The sequence below is a fragment of the Haemaphysalis longicornis genome, unplaced genomic scaffold, assembly GCF_048455015.1.
Source record: "Haemaphysalis longicornis isolate Haplotype H1 unplaced genomic scaffold, Haemaphysalis longicornis Haplotype H1 scaffold_3, whole genome shotgun sequence".
Taxonomy (NCBI): domain Eukaryota; kingdom Metazoa; phylum Arthropoda; class Arachnida; order Ixodida; family Ixodidae; genus Haemaphysalis; species Haemaphysalis longicornis.
In genome coordinates, this window is record NW_027526335.1 from 181278768 (window position 1) to 181305775 (window position 27008).

At 49.8% G+C, this 27008-nt stretch overlaps 17 non-coding genes across 17 annotated transcripts; all 17 read right to left on the reverse strand.

Moving 5' to 3' along the window:
* Window positions 1–64: 64 nt before the first annotated feature.
* On the reverse strand, window positions 65–136 carry Trnaq-cug (transfer RNA glutamine (anticodon CUG)). The gene has a single exon. It is a non-coding gene; the product is annotated as a tRNA-Gln (tRNA).
* Window positions 137–143: 7 nt separating this feature from the next.
* On the reverse strand, window positions 144–215 carry Trnae-cuc (transfer RNA glutamic acid (anticodon CUC)). Its single transcript has one exon. It is a non-coding gene; the product is annotated as a tRNA-Glu (tRNA).
* Window positions 216–351: 136 nt separating this feature from the next.
* On the reverse strand, window positions 352–423 carry Trnaq-cug (transfer RNA glutamine (anticodon CUG)). Its single transcript has one exon. It is a non-coding gene; the product is annotated as a tRNA-Gln (tRNA).
* Window positions 424–430: 7 nt separating this feature from the next.
* Window positions 431–502, reverse strand: Trnae-cuc (transfer RNA glutamic acid (anticodon CUC)). Its single transcript has one exon. It is a non-coding gene; the product is annotated as a tRNA-Glu (tRNA).
* Window positions 503–638: 136 nt separating this feature from the next.
* Window positions 639–710, reverse strand: Trnaq-cug (transfer RNA glutamine (anticodon CUG)). The gene has a single exon. It is a non-coding gene; the product is annotated as a tRNA-Gln (tRNA).
* Window positions 711–717: 7 nt separating this feature from the next.
* Trnae-cuc (transfer RNA glutamic acid (anticodon CUC)) lies at window positions 718–789 on the reverse strand. The gene has a single exon. It is a non-coding gene; the product is annotated as a tRNA-Glu (tRNA).
* A 136-nt stretch (window positions 790–925) lies between these two features.
* Trnaq-cug (transfer RNA glutamine (anticodon CUG)) lies at window positions 926–997 on the reverse strand. Its single transcript has one exon. It is a non-coding gene; the product is annotated as a tRNA-Gln (tRNA).
* A 7-nt stretch (window positions 998–1004) lies between these two features.
* Window positions 1005–1076, reverse strand: Trnae-cuc (transfer RNA glutamic acid (anticodon CUC)). The gene has a single exon. It is a non-coding gene; the product is annotated as a tRNA-Glu (tRNA).
* A 136-nt stretch (window positions 1077–1212) lies between these two features.
* Window positions 1213–1284, reverse strand: Trnaq-cug (transfer RNA glutamine (anticodon CUG)). The gene has a single exon. It is a non-coding gene; the product is annotated as a tRNA-Gln (tRNA).
* A 7-nt stretch (window positions 1285–1291) lies between these two features.
* Window positions 1292–1363, reverse strand: Trnae-cuc (transfer RNA glutamic acid (anticodon CUC)). The gene has a single exon. It is a non-coding gene; the product is annotated as a tRNA-Glu (tRNA).
* Window positions 1364–1499: 136 nt separating this feature from the next.
* Window positions 1500–1571, reverse strand: Trnaq-cug (transfer RNA glutamine (anticodon CUG)). Its single transcript has one exon. It is a non-coding gene; the product is annotated as a tRNA-Gln (tRNA).
* A 7-nt stretch (window positions 1572–1578) lies between these two features.
* Trnae-cuc (transfer RNA glutamic acid (anticodon CUC)) lies at window positions 1579–1650 on the reverse strand. The gene has a single exon. It is a non-coding gene; the product is annotated as a tRNA-Glu (tRNA).
* Window positions 1651–14201: 12551 nt separating this feature from the next.
* Window positions 14202–14273, reverse strand: Trnae-cuc (transfer RNA glutamic acid (anticodon CUC)). The gene has a single exon. It is a non-coding gene; the product is annotated as a tRNA-Glu (tRNA).
* Window positions 14274–14407: 134 nt separating this feature from the next.
* Window positions 14408–14479, reverse strand: Trnaq-cug (transfer RNA glutamine (anticodon CUG)). Its single transcript has one exon. It is a non-coding gene; the product is annotated as a tRNA-Gln (tRNA).
* A 7-nt stretch (window positions 14480–14486) lies between these two features.
* On the reverse strand, window positions 14487–14558 carry Trnae-cuc (transfer RNA glutamic acid (anticodon CUC)). Its single transcript has one exon. It is a non-coding gene; the product is annotated as a tRNA-Glu (tRNA).
* A 215-nt stretch (window positions 14559–14773) lies between these two features.
* Window positions 14774–14845, reverse strand: Trnae-cuc (transfer RNA glutamic acid (anticodon CUC)). The gene has a single exon. It is a non-coding gene; the product is annotated as a tRNA-Glu (tRNA).
* A 134-nt stretch (window positions 14846–14979) lies between these two features.
* Trnaq-cug (transfer RNA glutamine (anticodon CUG)) lies at window positions 14980–15051 on the reverse strand. Its single transcript has one exon. It is a non-coding gene; the product is annotated as a tRNA-Gln (tRNA).
* Window positions 15052–27008: the final 11957 nt, after the last annotated feature.

Sequence of the window (27008 nt, forward strand, 5' to 3'; positions counted from 1 at the left end):
AACACGTCATTTTCAGACTGAACTGGAGCCATAGGCTAGTTCAATATCGAGGGGCAAAAAAGTAAGGTCTCACCGAGATTTGAACTCGGATCGCGGGATTCAGAGTCCCGAGTGCTAACCATTACACCATGAGACCCAACCCTTTCCGACGCCGGGAATCGAACCCGGGCCTCCTGGGTGAGAGCCAGGTATCCTAGCCACTAGACCACGCCGGAACACGATCGGTGGTGAAGAGGGTCTGCTCTAAAGTGGCCAGAAAGACAAAACGCAAGTATATGGGATTTATAAACACGTCATTTTCAGACTGAACTGCAGCCATAGGCTAGTTCAGTATCGAGGGGCAAAAAAGTAAGGTCTCACCGAGATTTGAACTCCGATCGCGGGATTCAGAGTCCCGAGTGCTAACCATTACACCATGAGACCCAACCCTTTCCGACGCCGGGAATCGAACCCGGGCCTCCTGGGTGAGAGCCAGGTATCCTAGCCACTAGACCACGCCGGAACACGATCGGTTGTGAAGAGGGTCTGCTCTAAAGTGGCCAGAAAGACAAAACGCAAGTATATGGGATTTATAAACACGTCATTTTCAGACTGAACTGCAGCCATAGGCTAGTTCAGTATCGAGGGGCAAAAAAGTAAGGTCTCACCGAGATTTGAACTCGGATCGCGGGATTCAGAGTCCCGAGTGCTAACCATTACACCATGAAACCCAACCCTTTCCGACGCCGGGAATCGAACCCGGGCCTCCTGGGTGAGAGCCAGGTATCCTAGCCACTAGACCACGCCGGAACACGATCGGTGGTGAAGAGGGTCTGCTCTAAAGTGGCCAGAAAGACAAAACGCAAGTATATGGGATTTATAAACACGTCATTTTCAGACTGAACTGCAGCCATAGGCTAGTTCAGTATCGAGGGGCAAAAAAGTAAGGTCTCACCGAGATTTGAACTCAGATCGCGGGATTCAGAGTCCCGAGTGCTAACCATTACACCATGAGACCCAACCCTTTCCGACGCCGGGAATCGAACCCGGGCCTCCTGGGTGAGAGCCAGGTATCCTAGCCACTAGACCACGCCGGAACACGATCGGTGGTGAAGAGGGTCTGCTCTAAAGTGGCCAGAAAGACAAAACGCAAGTATATGGGATTTATAAACACGTCATTTTCAGACTGAACTGCAGCCATAGGCTAGTTCAGTATCGAGGGGCAAAAAAGTAAGGTCTCACCGAGATTTGAACTCGGATCGCGGGATTCAGAGTCCCGAGTGCTAACCATTACACCATGAGACCCAACCCTTTCCGACGCCGGGAATCGAACCCGGGCCTCCTGGGTGAGAGCCAGGTATCCTAGCCACTAGACCACGCCGGAACACGATCGGTTGTGAAGAGGGTCTGCTCTAAAGTGGCCAGAAAGACAAAACGCAAGTATATGGGATTTATAAACACGTCATTTTCAGACTGAACTGCAGCCATAGGCTAGTTCAGTATCGAGGGGCAAAAAAGTAAGGTCTCACCGAGATTTGAACTCGGATCGCGGGATTCAGAGTCCCGAGTGCTAACCATTACACCATGAGACCCAACCCTTTCCGACGCCGGGAATCGAACCCGGGCCTCCTGGGTGAGAGCCAGGTATCCTAGCCACTAGACCACGCCGGAACACGATCGGTGGTGAAGAGGCTCTGCTCTAAAGTGGCCAGAAAGACAAAACGCAAGTATATGGGATTTATAAACACGTCATTTTCAGACTGAACTGCAGCCATAGGCTAGTTCAGTATCGAGGGGCAAAAAAGTAAGGTCTCACCGAGATTTGAACGCGGATCGCGGGACTCAGAGTTCCGAGTGCTAACCATTACACAATGAGACCTAACCCTTTCTGACGCCGGGAATCGAACCTGGGCCTCCTGGGTGAGAGCCACGTATCCTAGCCACTAGACCACGCCGGAAGTTTTTTTTTATTACCTTTTGCACACACGTAATACAAGTCACGGATAAATTAAAAACCGCCTGCCAAACTTTGGCTGACGGAAGGACTTAAAATAAACATCAAAAGTACATAGCTCTTCCAAAACAGGAAGCCATTCAAGTTCGGGGTCCTGTAACTTGTAGACTTCATACAACAACCTGACATTTTGAGCAAAATACTTGCTTACAGTGAGCGCATTGGGGTCCGCATGTCGCACAGCCATTCTGGACCTCAAAATGACATGCAAACCTAGCGCCATGATCAAATTATACGGAACTTCATCTTCCCGCTCAACCGGAAGGAACCGAATGCCATGCGCTGAAATGGGCAGGTCTTTCTTTAACGTTCTCTGTAAAACGTCCCAAAAAAATACGGCGTCCCAGCACCCCACGAAAACATGTTCCACTGTTTCGGCTTTCGCACACAGCGTACAGATGTTTGACCAACCAATAAACAGCCCCTTTTCCTCCATCCATGTTTTAACTGTCAGCGTTCCTGTAGGTAACTTGAAAAAGAAAGTTTTCACGCATGCTGGGACTGCCATTTTTTTTCACACGGGATAACACATCCTGCCCAGGACCAGAACTAAAGATTTCACGATAACGTGGTACGGGGAACAGCATCTCCCTCAAATTATTTGTAAGGGTTTTTCTCGAAACAGTGGCTAAATATTCTACCGAAAATCTCACAGTAAGAAAAGGAAAGGACTCAACCACTTCCTTCATATAGCCTTTCACGGCACCACATCTATCACTTACAGAAAAAAATCGCGCCAATCCACCCTGTGAATGTGGTTGGAAAGCAAAGCTGTAAACGGCACCCATAACGATTACCCATGCGACGTCACTTGAATTCACTCATATTGCTCTACAAATAGCAAAACCAGAGAGAAGTGAAATGCACTTAACCACACCATTTATTACTTCAAAGAGGTATTCTTGTTAAGGTTAAATCAATGCATGAAGCATGAACGGTGTTTGGTTGCGTTGTATTGGTGCAGCACAAGAGTGGAAACTTTTTTTATAAAATTAAAGCAAGCTCCAACCCGGTGTTAGACGATCTGTCTTCTCCATCTCTGTGCCGCGGGCGGAGGTGACTAGATTTGCCGCCGGGTAGGAGGAGGAGGAAATTCTTGTGATCAGATTTCTGAACAGCCCAGAGTGCAGCCCTGGGGAGTGATTCCTTCTTCTGTGGGGCCTAGCGTCACTAAATAAGCTACGCTTAAGAGTACCGCCACTTCGCGCACCCGGAGGCGCATGGGGGCCATTTTGTTTCTGGCTTGCAGTGTTGCCATCTCTCCGAACGAAACCGCCGCCGGTTGTGACGGGCAGAGTGCGACCGGCCGCTCTAGCGCCCGCGCAGCCGAAAAAGAGAGAGGAGAGGCGCCCAAAAACAAAATGGCTGCGCCCATATGTGAACAAACATCACGTGGTGCCGACCGACCAATGGAAATCCCGGCGGCACATAACAATGAGAGACGAGAGTGCCGATACTCTAAAAGCCTTTATTTAGTGACGCTAGTGGGGCCCATATGCAGTCCGCGCGGCCGGTGTTCTGTCCACCCGCTGAAGCTGGGTAGGTAGAGGGGGCCTGGACAGCAGCATCTCCCATTGCTCTTGTTGGGTAGTTGACGGGAAGAGAGGAGGGTGCTCAGGGCTAAAGTCGCACACCCCGATTACGGGACGGAGTGTCCCTACTTCTGAGCAAAATTTACATTCAGATTCGTAGTTATTCGAATACATTTAGTCAAGACACGTAGGCTGTGGGAAGGAGCCCGGATTGTATGAGCCGTAGTGTAGTTTGTTGTTCTCTGGAAAGGTCAGGGTAAGGCGAAGGTACGGTCTGTTTCAGAAGGTGATAATGCTGGCTTATCTCCCTGAACGTGACAAGTGGGTGACTGTCCTCGTGCAGCTCCATAGCACGGGAGGTAAAAGCGCAGGCCTGTTGGGTGGGCGTATTTGTTGCCCTCCATTGAAGCGTCAGGGGGTGTCCAGATGAGCTGAATGGAACCGTTTGGGGAATGGCTTTTTCGCACACGCAGTGCAGGTCAGGACACCAAACCTTACTGGTAATCCCAGTAGGCTTACGGGGAATCGATGACTACCCTCCGAACCCCTGGTTGAGCGAGAGCCAAGGTGATGGCTGCCTCTTTTGCTGCCGTAATTTCTAGGGTGCTAAGCGAGGTACACGCAAGGAGGTTGGTTCTGGAGGTAGCCACGATGATGGCGTATTGCTGCCCTCGATGTTTGGAGGCGTCTGTGGAGACAACTGCATGATCCCCACTGAGGGTGGTGTTTAGCGCTTGAGCCTGTGCGTTTTGGTGACCCTCGTCATGTGAGGGGTTCACATTTCTAAGCAAAGGGAGCATCTTTAGTTTTAGTCGCCAAGAGTCTGGGAGTACGTCAAGCGGAGTGACATTCTGGGCTGCCCAGCCAATCTGGTGAAGCATGCGGTTACCCATCGCAGTTCTGAGTTGGACCTTCTGTTTAGAAAGATGGCCTTCTATCAGCTCTTGCACTGTGTTGTGGAGCCGCGTGCTAAGCAGCCTCTGTGTGAACGCACTCATGAGAAGATCAATGGCCTGCTGGACCGCCTTTCTAATCATTATATAAAGCATCTCTATGTCTTTCTTGTCGAGAAGAAGACAGGGGGCTGACGTAAGTGATTCTCGAGATGACAAAAACTTGAATTGATCGAAAGGTATCGGATTCCTTGAGGCCTTGCTTCTTCGTGGCAACTCGCCTGATCATGTGTACGGTTTGATTGATGCTGTGTTTGACGTGCTGCAAGGAGACATCACTCTTGGTGTTAGCCTCGACATGTTGGCCCAGGATCTTGATGCTGGGGCTTGGAGTGATGGGCTGTCCATCAAGGAGTATTTGAATGTATTCCTTGGTTTGGCATGAGGGCGGAGGACAAGAAGCTGCGATTGTTTACGTGAACACTGGAGGCCACAGGATTTAGCACATTGGCGTACTAGAAGTGAGATGCGATGCCTTGGTGTGAGCTTCCTTTAATTTTTGTAACTCTTAGCACATGAGCAAGGTGGGCACAGGGCCGCTAGACGGGCATGAGTGGTCGCGTGACGCTTTCACTTGGCATTCAGCGAGAACGCAGGGGTTACACCCGTAGATGTGCTTGGTGAGTACACCACTTGTCTTCCCGTCTTCGCGTGGGCGCGTAGCAATATCGGTAAGACTATGGGCTCTCGCTTTGTTAGTCTATTGGTTCCAGGTTCGATTCCCGGCGGTGGCGGTAAACTCTTTTATTTGTTCGCTGGAGTTTTCTGGGGACACCAACGGTCGCGAAAGAACCCTTGGGGGGTAGAGGTTTGCTTTAAAAGCTTTGCTTTTGCTTTAAAAGGTTTGCTTTTAAAGCTTTGCTTTAAAAAACAATATACATAGGCAAGGCATCTACTAATGTAATCTGCATTAAAGTGCGAAGAAATGGATCACGTGTATCGCGCAGAAACATAAACCGGTTCACAAGCTGGTGAACAAATACATGACACAGGCCAACACCCCCATGCCTTACTCGGCGAAAAAGGTTACTCCGACTGGAACGCTCCCACACCGATGACCAGATAAAGACTGCGAATAGTCTGTGCATTCGCTGCACGTGGACTCGTGAACAATAAAGCACCTGCAGCACATACCACAGCTGTGCCAAACGAATAAGGTTGCATACCGTGGCTCGTGCGAAAACAGAGAATGCGCGACCACCCCACTTCGTTGTTTTTTCGCGCAGCTTCGCCGTCTCGGATTCCTAGTACTCGCCGCTATCCTGATCGCGATCCAGCGGAACTCCGAGATAACGCGCTGGTGTACGCGACCAAGACACGTTTTCAAATACAGATGGTGTTGACCCCCACTCCCCGTGAAAAAAAACCAGCACACTTGGCCCAATTAACACAGCTGTTAGTAAGACTACAAAATTCCTTCCTTATCGATATGGCTGCGCTTACACTCTCCTCATCTTCACAAAAAAACCGCCACATCATCCGCGTGTGTTAGTGACTTCACTTCGCTTGTGTGTAAATGAAAACCACGTACTCCACTGTCATTAATTACTTTTAAACAAAAAGGTTCCAAATAAATTGCAAACAGAAGAGGAGATGCTGGACCTCCTTCTCGCACAGAAGACAGTACAGGAATACTTCCCGTGACATTCTTGTTGATTATCAGTTGCGTGCAGCAGTGAGAGTACGCCATACGCACTCCCTGTATTATCACATCACCAACATTTATATGCTCCAAAATACAACAAAAGAATCTCATGGCACACTCGGTCGAACGCTTTCTCGAAATCAATCTGAAGCATAGCGACCCTTTTAAAAAGCATATCACAACACTCCAGCACACTGCGCGCAACATGAACATTTGTTACTATACTCCTCCCCTTTATGCCACAGGTCTGATGCGGCCCTACTACACTTGTTATAACACTCTGCAATCGTTACGCTAAGATCTTCATAAGAGTTTTGTAATGTACATTGGCCAATGTAATCGGCCGGTACCCAGAAACCGACTGAAGTTTAACACGGTCTTCCGATTTGGGCATGAAGACGGTGTGTGTGCGACCAAAAGACCGCGGCAATACCTTGGACTCGTACGCCTCGCGAAAGGCCATAAGTAAAAACGGAGTTACTATATCTGAGAACCTTTTATAAAAATCCGCACCAAGCCCGTCAGGTCCTGGCGACTTACTTACTTTTAACTCCGATATTGCCGTCTGAATTTCGCCAAGCGATATCGGTCGCTCTAAGTCCTCCCTCACCTAATCTTCCAACCTTGGCACGACTGTAAGAAAGTCTCGCTTGAACTAATCAGTTTTTGGAACTGTGGGGCTAAACAACTCTGTGTAATGTTCTTGAAACGCACTTTTCATGTTCTCTTTGTCACTGGTAAGCGCACCTCGCCAGTATATTTCCTCGATACCATTGCCCTTCGCGTACCGTGCTTCGTCTTTTATCGCTCACTTTGTTGGCGCTTCACCGGCCGAAAACACTTCGGCCCTCGCCCTCACGGTCGCCCCCCGATATCTTGCTATATCGATGGCTTCCAGCTTATTTTTAATGGTTCTGATATCTTCTTTATATGCCCCAGGCATTTCGCTTTCGCGTTCTAACATGTGTTGCAGATTATTTCTAAGTTTGTTTTCCACTTCCCTCTCTTGCCGTTTAAGCACTGTCCCCCTCTCCATCGCTACCATTTTGCATTCCTGTTTGAATACCTCCCACCTTTCCCGCCAGCTGCTGATTTCGTCGTTTGTTTGTTTTTCTGCAATTTCATGTACTCTATCCGTGTATGTGGTGTCTTGTAATAATTTTACATTAAATTTCCAAAGTTCGCAGCTGAAGTTCTTACACTCCTCCCTCCTTTCCCCCAACACAAATGAAACAAGGCAGTGGTCGCTAAAAGAGACACTATCGACCGCGTAGTTCTTGCACGCCGCAGCGAGCTCGAAATATACGTATGCACGGTCCAGCCGCGCATGGCTCGTGCCCTTAAAGTGCGTGAACTTTAAAGCATTTCTGCTCCCTGCGCAGTGCGCTACATCTTCTAGTTCGCAGTCTTCAAGAACTTCTGTCAGGACGCTTGCACTCTGATCATTTGTCCGCGGCGACACATTTCTGTCTCTTCGTTCACACACACAATTAAAGTCGCCCAATAAAATTACTCTTTCTTGCAGCTTTAAATAATCAAACAACCCTTAAAAAACCGTCCTATCCCGTGTAACATTTGGTTCATAGATACACACTCCACGAAATTGTACTCCACAGTAGTTGAAATCACAACACACAATCCTGCCAGTTTCGCTCGACGTAACTGTTTGTACACGAATACCAACTGAATTTCTAACCAAGATACAACACCCCCCCCCCCCGAAGTTCCCACAGAATGACTCACGCAAACGCTGTAGCGGCCACTAAAGGGCCTTATCATGCTCTCGGTGCTGCTTTCGCTTTCTATTTTTGTTTCTTGAATGGCCATTATATCTATTTCTTTTTCGTCCATAATCCTTTGCAGCTGATACTGCTTGCGCCTAGCCCCAAGCCCTCTTACGTTTAAAGTAGAAATGCGAAGCGGCCTATTTAAAATAGCCATAATATCGAATTAAAGCACACTGAGAGCAAAATACAACGACCAGCTCTACGAACCCTAGTCTCCAGTGTAGCGACGGCGGATATCCCAAGTGTGTTGCCGTGCTCTTGTGACAGAAGCGCCAACTACGGGGGGGCAGTGGGGCTCGTGCCCCCCCCCCCCCCCCCCCCGACGGCTTTACGGGGGGGCAGAGCCCCCTCCGGCCCCGGCTGAGGATTTTTTTTAAGGGCTTGGCTCGGCTCTGCGCCCGTCGACATCGGACTGTTGGCCGTCCTGTCTGACAACTATTGTTTCCAATAGGGGTTGGGATCTTGAAAGACAGTTCCGTCCTCCTGATGGGCAGGGGGACACGCAGGGCCGTGTCGCTTTTCTTCACGGTGAGTTAGACGTGCTCAGTGTGCGGATTGTTGACAACAATGTAGCGCTGCGCTGGGCTATGGTGGCTAGAAGGGTGGCCCTTCTAGCCACCATAGCTTGGCTTCAGCAGCACGCCAGGAAAGTGACATTTTGTCTGGAGCATAGGTCGGCGCACTCACTCGTGAGTACACTCATTTATACTCAAACTCACTAGGGAGTACGATGATGAGTGAGTACACTCCCAGATTAAAAAAGTGAGTATGATGACGATTGAGTACGGGGGTAATACCACTACTCGTGAGTACAGAACTCATGAGTACACTACTCATGAGTATGACTGCTCATGAGTACAATACTCATGAGCATGAGTACTCATGAGTATGAGTACTGGTGAGTATGGTACTCATGAGTACATAGTCCTCATGATTACAATACTCATGAATACTGTATTTTCGAGTACTTGCACTCCTGAGTACATGCACTCATGAGTACAGCAGTTCAAACAAGTTATATCACAAACTCAACTCTGGACGCACGTGTACGAGTTTCAGACATTCAGCGGTGGCGCTGTGCTTCTTAACTCCCAAGGATGGTAATATCAGGCAACGAAAACTGCACCTCCCTCCTTTGCCTGTCCTTGTTTGGCGCTATTAACGTTTTTCGGCGGTCGTTCGCTAAGGGGTCACGGTGAAAAGGGAAAAACGAGGGGGTTAGGTCCCGGTGGGAAGCGCGGCCACAGTTGCTCTGTTTCTACGGCACCTGTTGATTGGAGCAGTTATTTTTGGTTACAAATGCGCGGCCTGGGAACGCCTAGCTGCTTTATTCCGATTGCTTCATTGAAATTGTTTTAGGGGAAGCGGTGGGGGCGGCTCACAATGCATGCACTACGCGCACACAAGTCGCTCTTTTCCGGTCTTAAAGGGGCACTGACACAAAATTTTGAAGGCGAGATAACTTCGGAGATAGATTGGTGGGAACACATATACATCACCTGCAAAATATCAGCGGCGAATACAGCCTAGAACATATTTAAAATCAATTTTAAAGTGTGCGAAACGCAACCGAGCAGCCAGCAGAGGACCACGCGCAATCGACATCCCGAGGATATTGTGTAAATAAACAACATAAAAACACGTCACGAGTTTGTGTTTGCCGCTTCCGCACTGCCAGCGTTTTTTGTCGGCGCGCCCGGCTGGCCGCTCCAATCGGAGGGCCGGAGGGCGGAGCTTCTGCTCTCGAGAACGAACGACCCGATCGTTGGCGGCGGAGGCGCCGTGATTTCAAAGTCAGCTTATGGGGCAGCTGGCCGCGACAGCGATTCCAGGCACTCTGTTTCTATTACTGTTTATTACCACTGGATGCGAAAACGCACCGGAGGCACGAAAAGCCCACTGAGCTAGCCGCACGGTCTCTGTGCAGGCGGCGGCCAAGGCCGCGAAGTGGCCCAGGCGGGCGCAGGTAGCTCGAGTGATATCTTGTTACCGCTGCACGAAATTGTCCCCAAGTCCCGACCATGGTGGCTTACATGAGAAAGGAGTTAATTATGCGATGGCGGGTTGCATTGAAAATTGTCATCTGCACCGGTTGCGAGAGCGGCACTCGAATATCCGCCGCAGTGCTAAGCCGAACACATCTGTAGGCGGACCTGTAGGCAGACCGGCCGGCTGCTCCCAGCGCGCGTCTTGCCACCCACCGTCTCGAGCGTCGCGCGTCGTTCTTTAGCCGCGGTAGCATTTGCACTCGCAGCGCCTGCGTCACATCCAAGGTCGCTTTTTAATTAAGCGCCTCACGAGATCAGTACGTGGGGGCATTCGCAGAAACTGCCGTCTATGCGGATTCGACAGTGCTACGGCGGCTCTGCTGTGATATACCTCCGACGGTCAAGTGGTCAGCTTTGTTCACACAAAATCCACAAAATCCATCGTTTCGCGGCACTCGCTGAAACCGAAACTGCGACTGGCCGCATTTACAATGCCTCTAAATAAACAACCGTCGCACGCTGAAGCAAATGAGGTTTCTACAGGTTATAAGAGGTCACTATCTACTTATCGCAACAAAAAAAACAAGATGCAAAATTTTTGTGTCAGTGCCCCTTTAAGCAGTTTCCATAGATGCATGTCATGCTCTGCAGTCGTTTCGTGAGCGGAACCGCTCATTTAAACAGTCGCAGTTACTTACGTGATTCGCGTCAAATTGACTGCATGGTTTGTGTCAACCACATGGTTTTATTAGGCTCCCGTTTTGAAACTTTTTGCCCAAGTTTGGTAAGATTATGTCCTCGTGCTGTTTATTCACAAGTGAGCATATAGCCCCACCGTGCAGGTTGTGGGTTGTTAATCGGACGTCATAATGCCCAGTCGAACGCGTGTAACGCCTTGTTTCGCCTCGCATATTTTGTCGAACAGCTCAGGCATCTTGCTGCTAGAGGAGCGTTTTGCTTTCGAATGGCAACCCGATGGGCTGCTTCTCGTTTATGCCACCGTGTAATGATGAAGCTGACGAGGACGGTGAATTTCGATGGTTGTTCTTCCCCTACCTTCATCTGCTGTTTACTGGCGGGGCGACCACTCCTCGCTAGCAACTTGTGCCGAGTTTAAGCTCGCACTGTGGAAGGCCTCGCGAAAGGGCCTGTTTATATGATGAACGCCAACGCCAGACGTTGGGTTTTTACCTTTAGCTCTGGAACGTCTCGTACGTCTGGAACGTCTTTTGGAACGTCTCGTAAAACATGTTGGTTGCCCATAACGACGCCACCGCACTTTTTTATCGATAGCTCTCAGCTTCATCAGCGCTTCTCGAACCAAGAGCTGCAGATTTCCACTGTGCAACCAATGCACCAACACGGGAATACAGTGACTTCAGTGCAAGCTATCACGCCTCCGAAAAGCCTGTTTGCAAACTTTGTTTTCGAGGTCACAAAGCACGCCAGAGCAGTTGGACAGGGCTGTAACGGCTGCCAAGCACCGGCAGCAACTGGGTGCACTGCGGCCGTCGACTGCGAGCGATACTCGCTCCAAGCCTCCAAAATACATACACATACACTGTTGGGACTGGGCCATCCCAGCTCAGTAACTACTGTTGCGACGTTGCCCTGCCCAGTCCGCTATCGACGCGGCGCAGACCATAGCGACGAAGTAGCCGAGCTGACGGTTATTTGAAGCAGCATTTATATACAATATATACAAAGGTAACAAGAGCTTTACATGGCTAACACGAGCGCGATAGCACTTCTGAACTCAGGGCCTTCAATGAGATGCCGCCGCACCACCGCTGCTTCCGGGCTGGTTTTATACCCCCAGGGTTCCGTTGCAGCGGCGTGCAGTTCCAATGCCACCCAGTCGGAGCTATCACTGGCCGCATTATGAATCTGGTGAATGGAGGCGAAGCGATTGCGTCAGCCGAGTCGCCACGACCGGGAAAGGGAACGCGACTCTGCGGCGGCGTCTCCAGGCGCTACTTGCTGCGTGTCTGCGGGGATTAGTTCGTCTTAGGCATGATTTGGTTCAGCCGTCGTCGTGGGAAAGGAAGAGCAGACTCGGCGCCGCCTTTCCCGCCAAGTCGAGGCACATCTGACGCGGGCGGTTTGACCTAGGCGCGAATCAACCCCGCCATCGGCACGTCGCAAGGTGCAGCGAATTAGTGTCAGGCGCTCTGGCACAACACACGCACGGATACAAAAATGAGTGGTCAAAGTCAGACCCCTTTCGGGGGCTCCTAAAGGAAATGACCATAGCAGCGCGTAGCGCCCCTGTCATGTCCCTTTCTCGTGTCCCTTTCTTTTTACCCCCGAACTGCCCATTAAAAGAAAAACAAATAGACTCGTTTTTTGTGCTGATGGTTCAGTCATGCAATATTTTTGAATAAATGTGACCAGTAAAACACGTATGCAAAGAAATTTCTACTGGATGCGTCAAACCGCTGAAGTTCACGGTTCATAGATTTGCGGCGCGTCTTATTTGGGAACACCTCGTAGTTAGCCGACACAATGTTAATGGCCCACACTGCTGCAGGTGCCCCTTACGATGATGATGATAATGATTAGTGGTAGCCTCTTTGTACCGGGATGATGACGTGTCATCTCATTGGGACCTCCCCACTGCTTCCTCCCCTCTTCCTTAGCCGCTTCGAGGCGCACTCCAGGTCTGCCCCCCCCCCCCCCTCCCCACCGGAAAAATAAGAAGTCTACGTCACTGTAGCGTAGTAGCTGCTCAACACTCCCCGGAGACGGCTGTTCGTTGCTCTGCACTACACGGAGAGAATCAGAAGCATTGTTCGCATTGCAGGGCCGAAAAGGGACGTTACGTTATGTGTCCGGTGGTTTCTGGGCCGCTCCGCGTTGACGTTGGGTTTCACTTTCACCGAAGCCCGTCGAGCATGCGTCGGAGCCTTCGCCGGGGGTTCGTCACCGCTCGGCTCGGCGGTGCTGGCCTGTTTTCTCTCGACATAATCCCTTGTACGCTTTGAAGAGCCAGCAAGGACACCTGTCATCTCAACTTCTTCTTTTTCCTTGCTTTTCTCTACCTCCGACGCCAAGAGTGGTGCTTCGGTCACGCCCGCACCGTCCGTTGCGATTTGGTTGCCCTGAACGTCCGGGACTTCGGTGGGCGTTTCTCCTGCGGCAGGTGGTTCGGCGCTCGGTGCCACGGCGGCTGCAGGTTCAGGGGGCGTTGCCTCCTTCACCGCGTCCTCGTCCTCTTCCTTGCCATTCGAAGCGCTCTCCGCGTCTTCGGCGTCCATCACGTACTCGGACTTGTGGTGGTCGTCTCCTGGTCCGGCCAAGTTCACGTAAGTGCGGACGCACTCGCTATCGCTGTGGCCGTAGCGGCGGCACCGCCCGCACCGTGGGACGCGGCACTGCCGACGAATATGGCCACTCCGGTGGCAGCGCAAACAAAGCGGTACCCGTCCGGGCACAACGACAAGGGCCTGCTCACCGGCGATCCGTAGCTGGTTCGGGATGTCGTCTACGGTGACGCCCGACATGAGTCGTAGGGTGACCAGGCGTGTCGTCGAGAGCTGCGAAGTGCAGCCCGGCACACGCCAGCGGTCACGGGTCACTTTGGTGACCTTCCCGTAAAGCGCCAGGGCGCCTCGCACTTCGTCGTCGGGGACGTTGTGGAGCACCCAGTGAAGCTTTAGGCGTATGTCCTGGCTCCGCGGATCGAAGATGAGGCACCTCCGCCCCTTCACTTGAAGTTCGGAGGCGGCAACCAGCTTCACAGCTGCCTCGGCGTCCTTGAACGTCACGGCCCACAGGTGGTTCATCTGATATGCGCCCAAGGCCCCAACCTCGGGCAGCAAATTCAGACGCACCAGCGGGTCGCGGAAACCCTCCACCTTGTATGGCCTGGCTTTCACGTTCGCGTGCAGAAAAATGGTGTTGAGAACAGATGGTCCGGATGGCAAATGAGGCAGAATAACTTGATAATTCTGGTTTGCAGAGTTGTCAAAAACAGAAGACATAGTACCGCGAGCCGATGGGCCCGCCAAAGCCGCCCCTTGAACGGAGCTCGTCATCCTGCGTTCGCACTGCGCAGCGGCCGGAAGCAGAATCCCGACACGCCGGAACACGATGGGTGGGGAAGAGGCTCTGCTCTAAAGTGGCAACAAAAGACAAAACGCAAGTATATGGGATTTATAAACACGTCATTTCCAGACTGCACTGCAGCCATGGGTTAGTTGAGTATCGAGGGGCAAAAAAGTGAGGTCTCACCGAGATTTGAACTCGGTTCGCGGGATTCAGAGTCCCGACTGCTCACCGTTACACCATGAGACTTAACCCATTCCGACACCGGGAATCGCACCCGGGACTCCTGGGTGAGAGCCAGGTATCCTAGCCACTAGACCATGCCGGAACACGATGGGTGGTGGAGACGCTCTACTTTAAAGTGGCCCGAAAGAAAACGCAAGTATATGGGATTTATAAACATGCCATTCCCAGGCTGCACTGCAGCCATAGGTTAGTTGAGTATCGAGGGGCAAAAAAGTGAGGTCTCACCGAGATTTGAACTCGGTTCGCGGGATTCAGAGTCCCGAGTGCTAACCATTACACCATGAGACCTATCCATTTCCGACGCCGGGACTCGAACCCGGGCCTCCTGGGTGAGAGCCAGGCATCCTAGCCACTAGACCACGCCGGAACACGATGGGTGGTGAAGAGGCTCTGCTCTAAAGTTGCAAGAAAGACAAAACGCAAGTATATGGGATTTATAAACACGTCATTTCCAGACTGCACTGCAGCCATAGGTTAGTTGAGCATCGAGGGGAAAAAAAGTGAGGTCTCACCGAGATTTGAACTCGGTTCGCGGGATTCAGAGTCCCGACTGCTCACCCTTACACCATGAGACTTAACCAATTCCGACACCGGGAATCGCACCCGGGCCTCCTGGCTGAGAGCCAGGTATCCTAGCCACTAGACCACGCCGGAACACGATGGGTGGTGGAGACGCTCTACTTTAAAGTGGCCCGAAAGAAAACGCAAGTATATGGGATTTATAAACACGCCATTCCCAAACTGCACTGCAGCCATAGGTTAGTTGAGTATCGAGGGGCAAAAAAGTGAGGTCTCACCGAGATTTGAACTCGGATCGCGGGATCCAGAGTCCCGAGTGCTAACCATTACACCATGAGACCTATCCATTTCCGACGCCGGGACTCGAACCCGGGCCTCCTGGGTGAGACCCAGGTATCTTAGCCACTAGACCACGCTTTTTTTCTTTATTGCCGGTTTCAAACAAAATCCAGAAACAACGGTACATATGATAATATCGCTGACTTCACTGAAGCCAGTGCTACATAACTAAAAACGGGGCATAGAAAATACCTTTTCAAATCCATGCAACCATTCAGGAGTACATTTCTGACTCTTCCACATTTCCACAATACGTTGCGCACTCTCACAGAAATACTGCCTTGCTGACCTTCAGTCTACGTCACAGTGCCGAAACGCCATTCGAGACCTCCATATTCCGTGGAGGACCAGCAACATCACTAGGTCGTAAGGCACTCCATTATCGTTTTGCACTGCCAAAAACCGGATGCCATAAGGACTCAACGGAAACTCCTTTTTTAATGTTCGCTGAAGAACGTCCCACAAAAACACCCCATCCCAACAATCCAAAAAAAAACACGTTCCACCGTCTCTGGCTTTTTACACAAAGAACAGTCCACTCCACATGGCACATACAGACCCTTCTCCAACATCCATGTTTTAACTGGCAACACTCCAGAGTGCAATTTAAAGAAAAATGTTTTTGCACTAGGAGGAATGGCCATGGCTTTTACACGTTTCAAAACGTTTTGCCCGGGGCCCACTGGAAACATGGATTGGTGTAGAGGAACCGGAAAACAAATTTCAGCAAGATCCCTGTACAGCTTTTTCTTCGACACAGAGCTCAAATACTCTATCGAAAAGCGTACACACAGAAATTGAGTCGCTTGCACAACTTCTTTTAAACACCCGTGTACTCCTCCATTGTAGCTTTGACATGACGTAACAATAAATTGGGGCAATAGCCTGCCTAACCTGACTTGAATGACAGTGCGCAGGAAGGGGTCCTTTACCTCGCGCAAGAAATAAAAACGATTCACCTCTTGTCTCAAAAAAAGATGCGAGAGCGATAAACCGCCTTCACGTACTCTTCGAAAAAGATTCGTCCTACAAGTACTTTCCCAGAGCGAGCCCCAAACAAAAACAGCACAAACGCGATGCAGCCGCTGAACATTGGCGCGAGAACAGTGGATCACTTGCAAAACGTACCAAAGTTTCGCGAACAAAAATATGTTGCACACCGTTGCGCACGGAAACATCGACAGCGCACGCCCCTTCCCTTCCCACTTTTCCGCTTTATCACGCATTGCAGTCGTCTGGCTTCGCCAGTACGGGTCGCTATCTCTGTAGTTTTCAAGTGGCACGCTTAAGTATTTGACCGGCACAACCTGCCAGTTCATACCTTCGAAGACACTAGGGGTTACGTCCCAATTGCCGTGCCAGAATCCCATGCACTTGCTCCAATTTACAGAGCTCCCAGTATACTCACTAAATGTCTTAAAGGGGCACTCACACAAAAATTTGAAGGCGAGATAACTTCGGAGATAGATTGGTGGAAACACATATACATCATCTGCAAAATATCAGCGGCGAGTACAGCCTAGAGCATATTTAAAATCAATTTTAAAGTGTGCAAAACGCAACCGAGCAGACAGCAGACGACCACGCGCAATCGACATCCCGAGGATATTGTGTAAATAAACAACGTCCAAACACGTCACGAGTTTGTCTTTGCCGCTTCCGCACTGCCGGCGTTTTTCGCCGGCTCGCCCGGCTCGCCGCTCCAATCGGAGGGCCGGAGGGCGGAGCTTCTGCTCTCGAGAACGAACGACCCGATCGTTGGCGGCGGGGGCGCCGTGATTTCAAAGTCAGCTCATGGGGCAGCTGGCCGCGACAGCGATTCCAGGCACTCTGTTTCTATTACTGTTTATTACCACTGGATGCGAAAACGCACCGGAGGCCCGAAAAGCACACTGAGCTAGCCGTACGGTCGCTGTGCAGGCGGCGGCCAAGGCCGCGAAGTGGCCCAGGCCGGCGCAGGTAGCTCGAGTGATAGCTTGTTACCGCTGCACGAAATTGCCCCCAAGTCCCGACCATTGTGGCTTACATGAGAAAGGAGTTAATGATGCGATGGCGGGTTGCATTAAAAATTGTCATCTGCACCGCTTACGAGAGCGGCACTCGAATATCCGCTGCAGTGCTAAGCCGAACACATCTGTAGGCGGACCTGTACGCAGACCGGCCGGCTGCTCCCAACGCGCGTCTTGCCACCCACCGTCTCGAGAGTCGCACGTCATTCTTTAGCCGCGGTAGCATTTGCACTCGCAGCGCCTGCGTCACATCCACGGTCGCTTTTTAATTAAGCGCCTCACGAGATGAGTACGTGGGGGCGTTCACAGAAACTGCCGTCGATGCGGATTCGACAGTGCGGCTCTGCTCTGTGATATCCCTCCGACGGTCACGTGGTCAGCTTTGTTCACACAAAATCCATCGTTTCGCGGCACTCGCTGAAACCGAAACTGCGACTGGCCGCATTGAAAATGCCTCTAATTAAACAACCGTAGCACGCTGAAGCAAATGAGGTTTCTACAGGTTATAATTAGGTCACTAGCTACTTATCGCAACAAAAAAAAACAAGATGCAAAATTTTTGTGTCAGTGCCCCTTTAAGCAACGCAACTGCATTGCTAATGCTTTTTCTGTCACGACAAAATAAAGCGATGTCGTCCGCGTATGCCAATACACGTACCTCGCATGCCTGGAACTGGAAACCATGAATAATATTATTGTTTATTATGCTAGCACAAAACGACTCGATGTACAAACAAAAGAGCAAAGGGGACAGCGGGCATCCTTGCCGCACTGAACGCGTGACAGTTATTTGACGGCTCACTGACTTATTTATTACCAGCCTTGTTGAACACTCCTTATACGCCATTCTTACGCCCTCCGTTATTTCTTTTCCTAGGTTTATGTGTTCCAAAATAGTATAGAGTAGCTCATGAGAGACCTTATCAAAGGCCTTCTTAAGGTCTATTTGTAGCATGACTACAACCTCATCCATGCCGTCACAACACTCGAGAATGCTCCGTGCTATGTGTATATTACTAGTTATAGACCTTCCTTTTATCCCACATGTTTGGTGTTCGCCTACTATGTCTATTATCACACTTTGTAACCTCCTTGCTAAGACTTTCATTAATATTTTATAATCACATTCGTCAAAGATATCGGCCTATACGCAGTTACTTTTCTGAGCTCTTCTTTTACATCTGTTTTCGGTATGAGAACAGTGTGCGATTGTGAGAAAGAGGGGGGCAGTCTTTCCAGTGTGTAGGCTTCTGTGTACAGGTCACATAAAACTGGACTTAGGTCATTGCGAAAAGCTTTGTAGAACGCCGTGCACAACCCGTCAGGGCCTGGAGACTTTCCCGGATTTAATTCGTCGATAGCCTTTTTAACCTCTTCCACTGTTATTGGTACTTCTAAATTCTCTTCTACCTCTTGATCTATCGTCGACAAGAACCTTAAAAAATGTCCTTAAACGGTTCTAAGTTTACAGGTTGGCACGAAAACAAACCATCATAAAACTCACAAAAGGGATTGCTAATTGATTGTGGTTCATCAAGGACCTGCCCTTTATACTCTATTTCTGCAATAGAGTTGCGGGTGGCGTATCTCTTTTCAGAGCTAAGTGCTCTCTTTGTAGGGGCTTCCCCTAACATGAATTTTTCCGCACGGGCTCGCACTATCGCACCATGATATTTCTCTTGTTCTATAGCTTCTAACTGATGTTTTAAAGTTTTAGTGTCGTGCTTAAACAGTCCAGGTGACTTGCACACTAGTGCAGAAAGAGTCTCCAGGTTTCCTCTAAGCAGAACTTCCTTTTTTCTTCTATCATAATTTAAGGCAGTTGACCTTTCCAATGCTGTCATCTTAATGCCTGCTTTAAAATTCTCCCACTTAGAGGCACACTCACATGTATCCTCTTCAAGGTTCCTAATCTTTTTCGTTACTTCTTTTACAAATTCTTCATCCTTCAACAATAAGCTGTTCATTTACCATAAATCCCAGTTAAACGTCTTTTTATCTTTGCGCTTTCCAATCAACAACGACACTAGGCAATGGTCGCTGAACGACACAGGTGTAACACTGTACTCAGAGCACTCCGGCACAAGTTCTAAAGAAACATAAGCTCGGTCTAATCTTGCATGGCTTGTTCCTTGAAAGTGTGTGAACTGGATATGCGTCTTGCATTCCAACATATCCCCCACATCTTCCAAACCAAAATCTGCCGTGACACCATTAAATGCAATCGTGCTTCCGTCGCGATAAGGAGTGCCACTTGATTTATCGCGAGCCGAGCACACACAATTAAAATCTCCCAGTATCGCAACAGCCCGTTCTGTGTCAAGCCACGCCCGCAACTCTTCAAAAAACACTTTTCTTTCGTCGCCCTTTGTAGGCGCGTACACAAAAACAATCCGCCATTCTTTTGACGCTAAAATAAAATCACAAATAACAAAGCGCCCAGTTAAACTAGACGTCACGTTTTGCACTACTACGCCGCAGCTCCGACGTATTAAAATCAGACAACCAGCCGATAATCCCACCGCATGGCTGACACAGACTTCATAACTAGGACTGAACACACCCACCATGTTTTCCGTGCTTTGTTCGGTCTCTACATTGGTCTCCTGGAAGGCTACGATGTCTAACTCCCTCTCCTTGATGAGTCTGTACAATTGACTCTGTCGTTTACGCTCGGAAAGGCCGCGCACATTAAGGGTGGCAACGCAGATTGATGATATGAACACCGCATGAATGGAAGATGAAGGCAAGTAACACACTCTTACACACACGTTTTAGTAACACTAGCCCCACCCCCTTTTGTACCCCTCAAAAAGAAAAAAAATGTTCGTGCCTTAACGCTCATTGGAAGACCTCGCCAAGAAAAGCTCCAAACGTTTCGCTTACGGAGGCTTCCCCGCCGCAGGTCCTCTGTCGTAGGGTGTGGTGTTGGGCTTTGGCTTGAAGCTTGGACGCCTCACCATAACCCCACCCACAGTTGTCTTGACGTTGCCGGATTCACCAGTGTCCTCCCGCTTGTCGTCCTCCTTACGCGGCCGCTTGACGGTGGCTTCTGCGTCGTCGCCGTCGAAGTCGCCGTCGCCGGCGTCACGCACTTCACGAGTTTCGGCGGTGTTCGTCGAACCCATCCCAACACACACCTCACTTTTCGCGTCCAGCGCAGCTGCCACCCGCGCTGAGTCGTTTTTGGAGGTCGCCTGCTGCTCCGCGGGAGCAGCATTTACGTCCTCCGCTTGCACGTCTGGTTCCAACAAAGTGTCCCTTGGTTCGCCCGCACCCCCTCCTCCGGCCGAAGCCGCTTCCGCCTCCTCCTCGTCCACACGGTTTTCGGCCGTGTCCGCGCCTCCGACAGGTCCAGTGACATGTGCATACGTCCGCACGCACTGTGTCGCTTCGTGACCGAAGCGGCGGCAGACCGTGCAGCGCGGCAGCTTGCAGTCGCGCCTCATATGGCCCGTCCCCGAGCAGCGGAGGCACTGCGGGGCCCTGCCTGGCACGACCACGAGCGCCTGGCCGCCCGCAATCCGGAGCTCGTGCGGCAGGTCGTCGAGCCTCACGCCGGCGTTGAGCCTGAGGGTCACCGACCGCGTCGTCGGACCTTTCTCATTCATGCCCTTGACACGCCACCTCTCGCGTCCTATGTCGATGACACGGCCGTAAGGAAGCAGCGCCGCTCGCACCTCGTCGTCCGGCACGTTGTACAGAATCCAGTGCAGTTTCATCCGCACATCCTGGTTCGCCGGATCGATGACGAGGCACCGGCGCTCCTTCACCTTCACGTCGGTGGCCGCGAGCATGCGCTTTACGCCGCCTTCGTCCCTGAATGTCAGGGCCCATACGTGGTTCATTTGATACGCCCCCAAGGAAAGCACCTCGGGGAGCAGTTCCAAACGAGCCAAAGTGTCCCTGAAATCTTCGACGCGATAAGGCCTCGCACGAACGTCCGCATGAAGAAAAATGGTGTTTAAAACACAGCGACCTGTTGGCAGAACTGGTAAACTGACAGGGTAATCTCCGGAATCCTGGCCGAAAAACCTGTTTCCGCGGCCGGACATGGCCGCATTCACCGCTCCTAAGGAGCCAAGCATCCTGCGTCCGCACACTAGCGCGGCCGGAAGCAGAATCACCTAGCCACTAGACCACGCCGGAACACGATGGGTGGTGGAAAGGCTCTACTTTAAAGTGGCTCGAAAGAAAACGCAAGTATATGGGATTTATAAACACGTCATTTCCAGACTGCACTGCAGCCATAGGTTAGTTGAGTATCGAGGGGCAAAAAAGTGAGGTCCCAAAGAGATTTGAACTCGGATCGCGGGATTCAGAGTTCGAGTGCTAACCATTACACCATGAGACGCAACCCTTTCCGACGCCGGGAATTGAACCCGAGCCTCCTGCGTGAGAGCCAGGTATTCTAGCCACTAGACCACGCCGGAACACGATGGGTGGTGAAGAGGGTCTGCTTTAAAGTGGCCAGAAAGACAAAAAGCAAGTATATGGGATTTGTAAACACGTTTTTTCCAAACTGGGCTCGCCTGTTTTTTTAGTAGCTCTAATGCGGCCATAGGTTAGTTGATTAGGGAGGGGGGGGAAACGATAATCGAAATTCTATGGATTGTACACATGTAAAAACTGTCAGGCCTCACCGAAATGGACGGCGGATCGCTAGACCCAGTTCTGTGCGCTTAACACCACGGGAGTTTTTTTTTAATTTCCCAATGATCGCGAATCCGGTGTTCTACGTTGGCGTGATGGAGCGATGAGGCGAAGAAGGATTGACGGTGGAAGGATATCTGAAATGAAACAAAAATATGGAGGAGCTTAGTGTGTGATTGTAACTTACGCCGGTGGGAATGCCAGTTGAACATGGAATCCCTACGTACTGCTGAGACTTTGCTACATTTAACTGGTGACGGCTCACCTCCTGAATATTAGACCACGCTAATTATACAATAACAAAGGCGCGCTTACGCTAATAGCATATATGAATAGCTAACAAGCATAGGCATGCGCACACGGGGGAAGCGGAGGAATATAAGGCGCTCCCTCAACATCTAACGGTGTCGCCGAGATTACCCCTCTCGTTTACTTAAAAGGACCGCTCACGTTGTTGTTGCAACTCCACGGTTATGACCATTCAGGTTCCGAGGAACTTCACGGGTTCCGAGTACCCGTAAAGTTCCGTTCCAAGAACTGCATGGCTCCCACATTAAACAACAGGAAAACCGGGGACTAAATCATACCACTGTAAGAACCACGTCATCGCTTAATTTCCTGCGTGCTTCCCGAGTGAGCACACATGTCGCGGAGAGCATGAATGCCACGCGTTATGTTGTGAAAATAAAGATAACTCTATAATCGGTATTTAGTAGTTGTTTGGAAATAAATTAAATAAAAAACGCGGTTATTTATCAATTCGAAATTACCTCAAATTGGAAGGTGGTTTCAGTGGTGACCCTGGCTCCCGTAATGAAGAACTTTTGGAACGGCTATGCTGCCAAGGACGCATTCATCAGCTAACTATGTACCTGAATGCCAGACATCTCGAATTCAGCGATCCCGAGCCTGGTACATGGCGCTGCAAAGAAGTGGCTCTGTGGCTCAGTTACTGCGAAGTGAAAATCCCAGGCGTTCTTTTGAAAATTGGCGGTGAAACTAAGCGCACACTCACCCCCAAGGAATTTGAAGATTGGTATACGGTTCCGCTGACAGCAGTTTATGTGTATGGTGCTAGGGGTACGGATGCTTGGACGCGATACACTTTAGGCATTGAGAACGGTCAGAGGCCCCTTGCGTGTAGCGTGGAATGTGGTGGACGTTAACAGTTGCTGCTTCGAAGATCTAAACGCAGTTTGTTCTGATGTTTAAATTAGCGCGCCAACTAAAATAGGCCGGTGGCGGTGCGCTGACTGTTTGAACCGCTGCTTGTTTTTATCGCGAGAAACTGGATGGCGCCAGGAGGGCTGCAAGGTTCGGTACTTCCGCATGGTCCGCTTGCACGCTCAGAGCAAAGAGACACAAAGAAGGTCCTCCAGCTTTTGCCCACGCGAAAGGTTGTGCTTGTGCTAGGGGCTCCAGAAGTGTTTTGAAGGCGAGTGGGCTAAAAAACAATCTATGATGGCGAAGATGACGAAGATTACGACGATGATGATTTCTGGATTTTATTAAACGGAGTGTGTTCCTATCCGCGATGTGAAATGAAGTTTTTTCCAACGGAGTACGGCCCTCGCCTTGCGACCTAATCTTGAATTAAACACCATTTATTTAACATGGCATCCCGTTGCCCACTTCAAACATCTTACGTCATGTAACGGAAAGGCTATTATTTGCTGTGTTAGAAAATAGCAACATCTTGCCCTCTGCGTGGCACTCAAACTGCACTTCTAAGCGCTATCACACGTGACACAGTGGTGTCTAAAACATGAGGAGGAAATCCTCTAGTAATCCTCACAGGAATAGCAAAACTCTACTGGTGGATACCAGTAACAATTTACAAGTAGAAACGAAATGAGGGGAATGTACAATAACGTAAGGATTGGCCTTGCCAGACGGGTGGTAAATATGTTCTGGGAAATGACTCAGCCGTGTTGAGCCTCGCGCTTTGGAGATGGAAAAAATGTTTAAAAAGAAAAAGGAAACTGTCGCTGATTTCTCTGTCATAGGAATCAGTAAAACACGAAACTGAAATGTGCAGCGAAATTTGCAGCTGAGCATGATTTGTGGATCGGCGGCTGTCTTGTGGGTGTGCTTGGCGAGCGACGTCCTGCTGGTGGGTCGCTTCGGCAAAGGTGTACTGGCGTCATTTCCGTGACGGATATGACGTCAGCGAAGTCTTGGGGCATCGCGGCATAAAACACTTTGGTGTTATAATATAAAACCCGAAAACGAACAACCCTAAATATAAGTACTCCTTAGTACTAAAGGTTGCTTCCCCGCCAGGATACCTTGTGTGCAGGGGTGCATCTTTTACAGGCCGCTTGCTTCGTTGTACTGGCGTCACTTCCGTTACGAATAGGACGTCAGCGAAATGTTCGCGTATCCGGGAATAAAACACTTACGTGTTAAAAAAATTCGGATTTTGCTCTGCAGTGACATACTATGGGCAGGGGTGACGCCTTATAGGCAAGCACTGAGGACATATAGACGTCATTATGCTAACTTCACGTTAGCATTCAAACGATACGATCAAACGGAACTAAAGGCGCCACTACAATCGCTGTCATGTTCATCGCTGCTTTAGTCGGCGGACGCCAACTCACGAACAAGATAATGTGATATCACAGAGACTGAGAATGGCAGAGGAGTCGCCACTGCTTCATATATTGTTTTTTATTTAAATATATCGATTAGGTGTTATTAGAGAAGAAGGCCGTTCGCTGCATCCACAACGTACACTAACTTCATCCCACTCGAGCACTTCTTGCACAGCATAAATGAATAAGAATCGCTGTTCTACATGATTACCGCCTGCTCGTCCAATTCCACTTTTGTGGTGCTCTCTTATACGCAGTACCCGAAACGATTATCTTGCCTAACAATGCGGACCCAGAATTATTTAACTCGCACATCTGATATGTGGTTACTACCATTCCCCCGAACGAATTACATTTCTAAGCACTGTCACAACATTCTCTCCATATTAATTAGAAACAAAGTCAAATTTTCAGGACGGTGGTTTACGAGACATGCTCTCCGTGATGCCTATGTCAATAGGTAAATGTTGTGCGGAGTGCTTTATCTACATAGTTTGTCGGTCTTTTGTGTTGAATGCTTTCAGGAAGAAGTGTAAAGTGCGGGAAACGTTTTGTCTGCCATTGCCTGCTCCGCTTCTGTTTTAAATCCAATACTGCTGTTACACAGTTGTTTTTGTAAAAATAGATTTGCTATAACACGTAATTATATAATTTTGTTGCTTTCAATTAACATTGTATGCATGTGTGTTGTGGAAGTTTCCATTGGGCCCCCCGGCAACGTCAAGCTGCGTCTAGCAGCTTTTCCGCTAGGGTAATCTTCTATATAGTAATGTTGAAAATAAAAGTGATTTTAAAAATTAACATTTGCGATAAAATTCGTATGGTTGTTTTCGTGACAAACCAGTCTTTTTAATGAATGAAACTTGTATTTTGTCTCCGTGGAGGCTTCAAACCACGCTTTTCCGTCCTTAGAAAGTGTTCACGCGATGCCACATGCAGCGCACTAACATAATGCTCATCAAGGGGCTCAAAGTCTGTCACTTTTCTTTTTGTACTGCGATGGCACTCTGTGACCTTCCGTTTAACAGAATGGCTGGAGCGAGATGGTAAGAAAAGCAGGGGTGGCAAGGAACTGGAAGGGGGGGAACGAAATATTGGAAAAAAAGAATTGTACTGAGAAGTTCCAGTCGGAATATGGTAGCCAGGGTAAACGAGCAGAATCTTCTAGACACAGAATCTGCGTGCCTGCAAGCGGCCACTTGTCTGGTTGCGGCGGCAGTGTAAGCGGTGAAGGGCTGAGAGGAGCCAGTGACTGCAGGGAGAGAAAAGCTTAATTTTTGCAACACCTATGTGATATCCACGCGAACGTCGACTGCACCGCGGCGGCGTAAAGCGCAGCAGTTTGCGAAAGTTGACTGGGAGGGCGGATTATAAGGGAAAGTCAAACAAGCAGTAATTATTTTCAATGGTTATCTTTCGGCCCAAATTTTTTTGTAGTATGTAGGATGTAGCAAGTAGCATGCATGTATGAATGTATCATGTATGTATGTAGTATGTACGTAGCATGTTGCAGCATGTAGTATAGAACCAAAAATGAAAGGGTAATGCAAGGATCGCATTCATTTAAAGCATATTTGAGCTTGCTATAGGCCACGTGGCCGGGCACTCTCAAAACAAAATTATATCGAAGATTCCACTAGCCGCTGTATCTGGCGTCTGGTGAAATGCCCTGATATGCCCGCGTTCCCAGTAGAATCCGCGATGGACCGAGATGAGTCGTCGTCTGAAGGGCGGCCGCCGCAGATGCTCCGCCAGGACTGTGACGCTGAAGTCTCAAGAGGGAAAGCTAGGCCAGCTCGTTAGGCGTCATTTTTGACAGCGCGAAAAGATAAGAAGAGCCAGAGAACACCCAGAGGACGAGTGCTGTGTCCCTTCGCGCTGTCCTCCAGTGTGTCCTCGTCCTTCCGTACTGTAAAAAATGATGATGGTAAAGTCACAGTTAACGTGGCTCTTCCGGAGGACCAATGTACTGATGAAAGAAAACGTAAACGGAGCACGGGTTCGAGGTTTTGAGGGGATTTCCTTCCATGTGCCTATCCAGCAACATCTAAATGACTTCTGAAGAAAGCCATTCTAAAATAAAATCCGGTCGCACATGCTGTATTTCCGCTTGCAACCGCAAGAAATAGAAATTATTCTAATTTCACGAAGCCATGCTCCGTTTACTTTTCGTTGCCCCTGTACATCACGAGCTTTTAAAGCGAAACTTTATTGTTCTCACTGATGGCGTCTGTAAGGTAAAAACGGCATGCAGGAAAGCCAGGTTTCTCTGACGATGATGATGAATGATCGTGGGCGAAGGGAAAGAAAAAAGCCGCCCGCATCTTCCCACGGGGGGAACTTGAGTAAATGCGTCGCATCTACTCGAGTCAAGCAAAGCGTCACGTCAAGCGAAAGCCAAGCAAAGACGCCCTTGACTGAATTCCGAACGCGCGCTCCGCCGCTTATATACGTTGAGGGGACTGCGTAAGCCGGTCCCAGTCGACGACGTTGGCGTACTTGTAAAGCGGCGTGGACTCTAGGTGTTTGAGCCAAGCGCGGATGTTGCTTCGCCGGAGAACGGCACACCGGTCATATGCGCCGCGCTAGAAGGAGAGGAAACCGCGGAAGAGAGAGTACAGCACATGCGCCGGCCCCAGCGCGTCTGCCGCGGCTATGACGCAACGTGCCGCGGGTATGACGCAACACAATCCAACACAA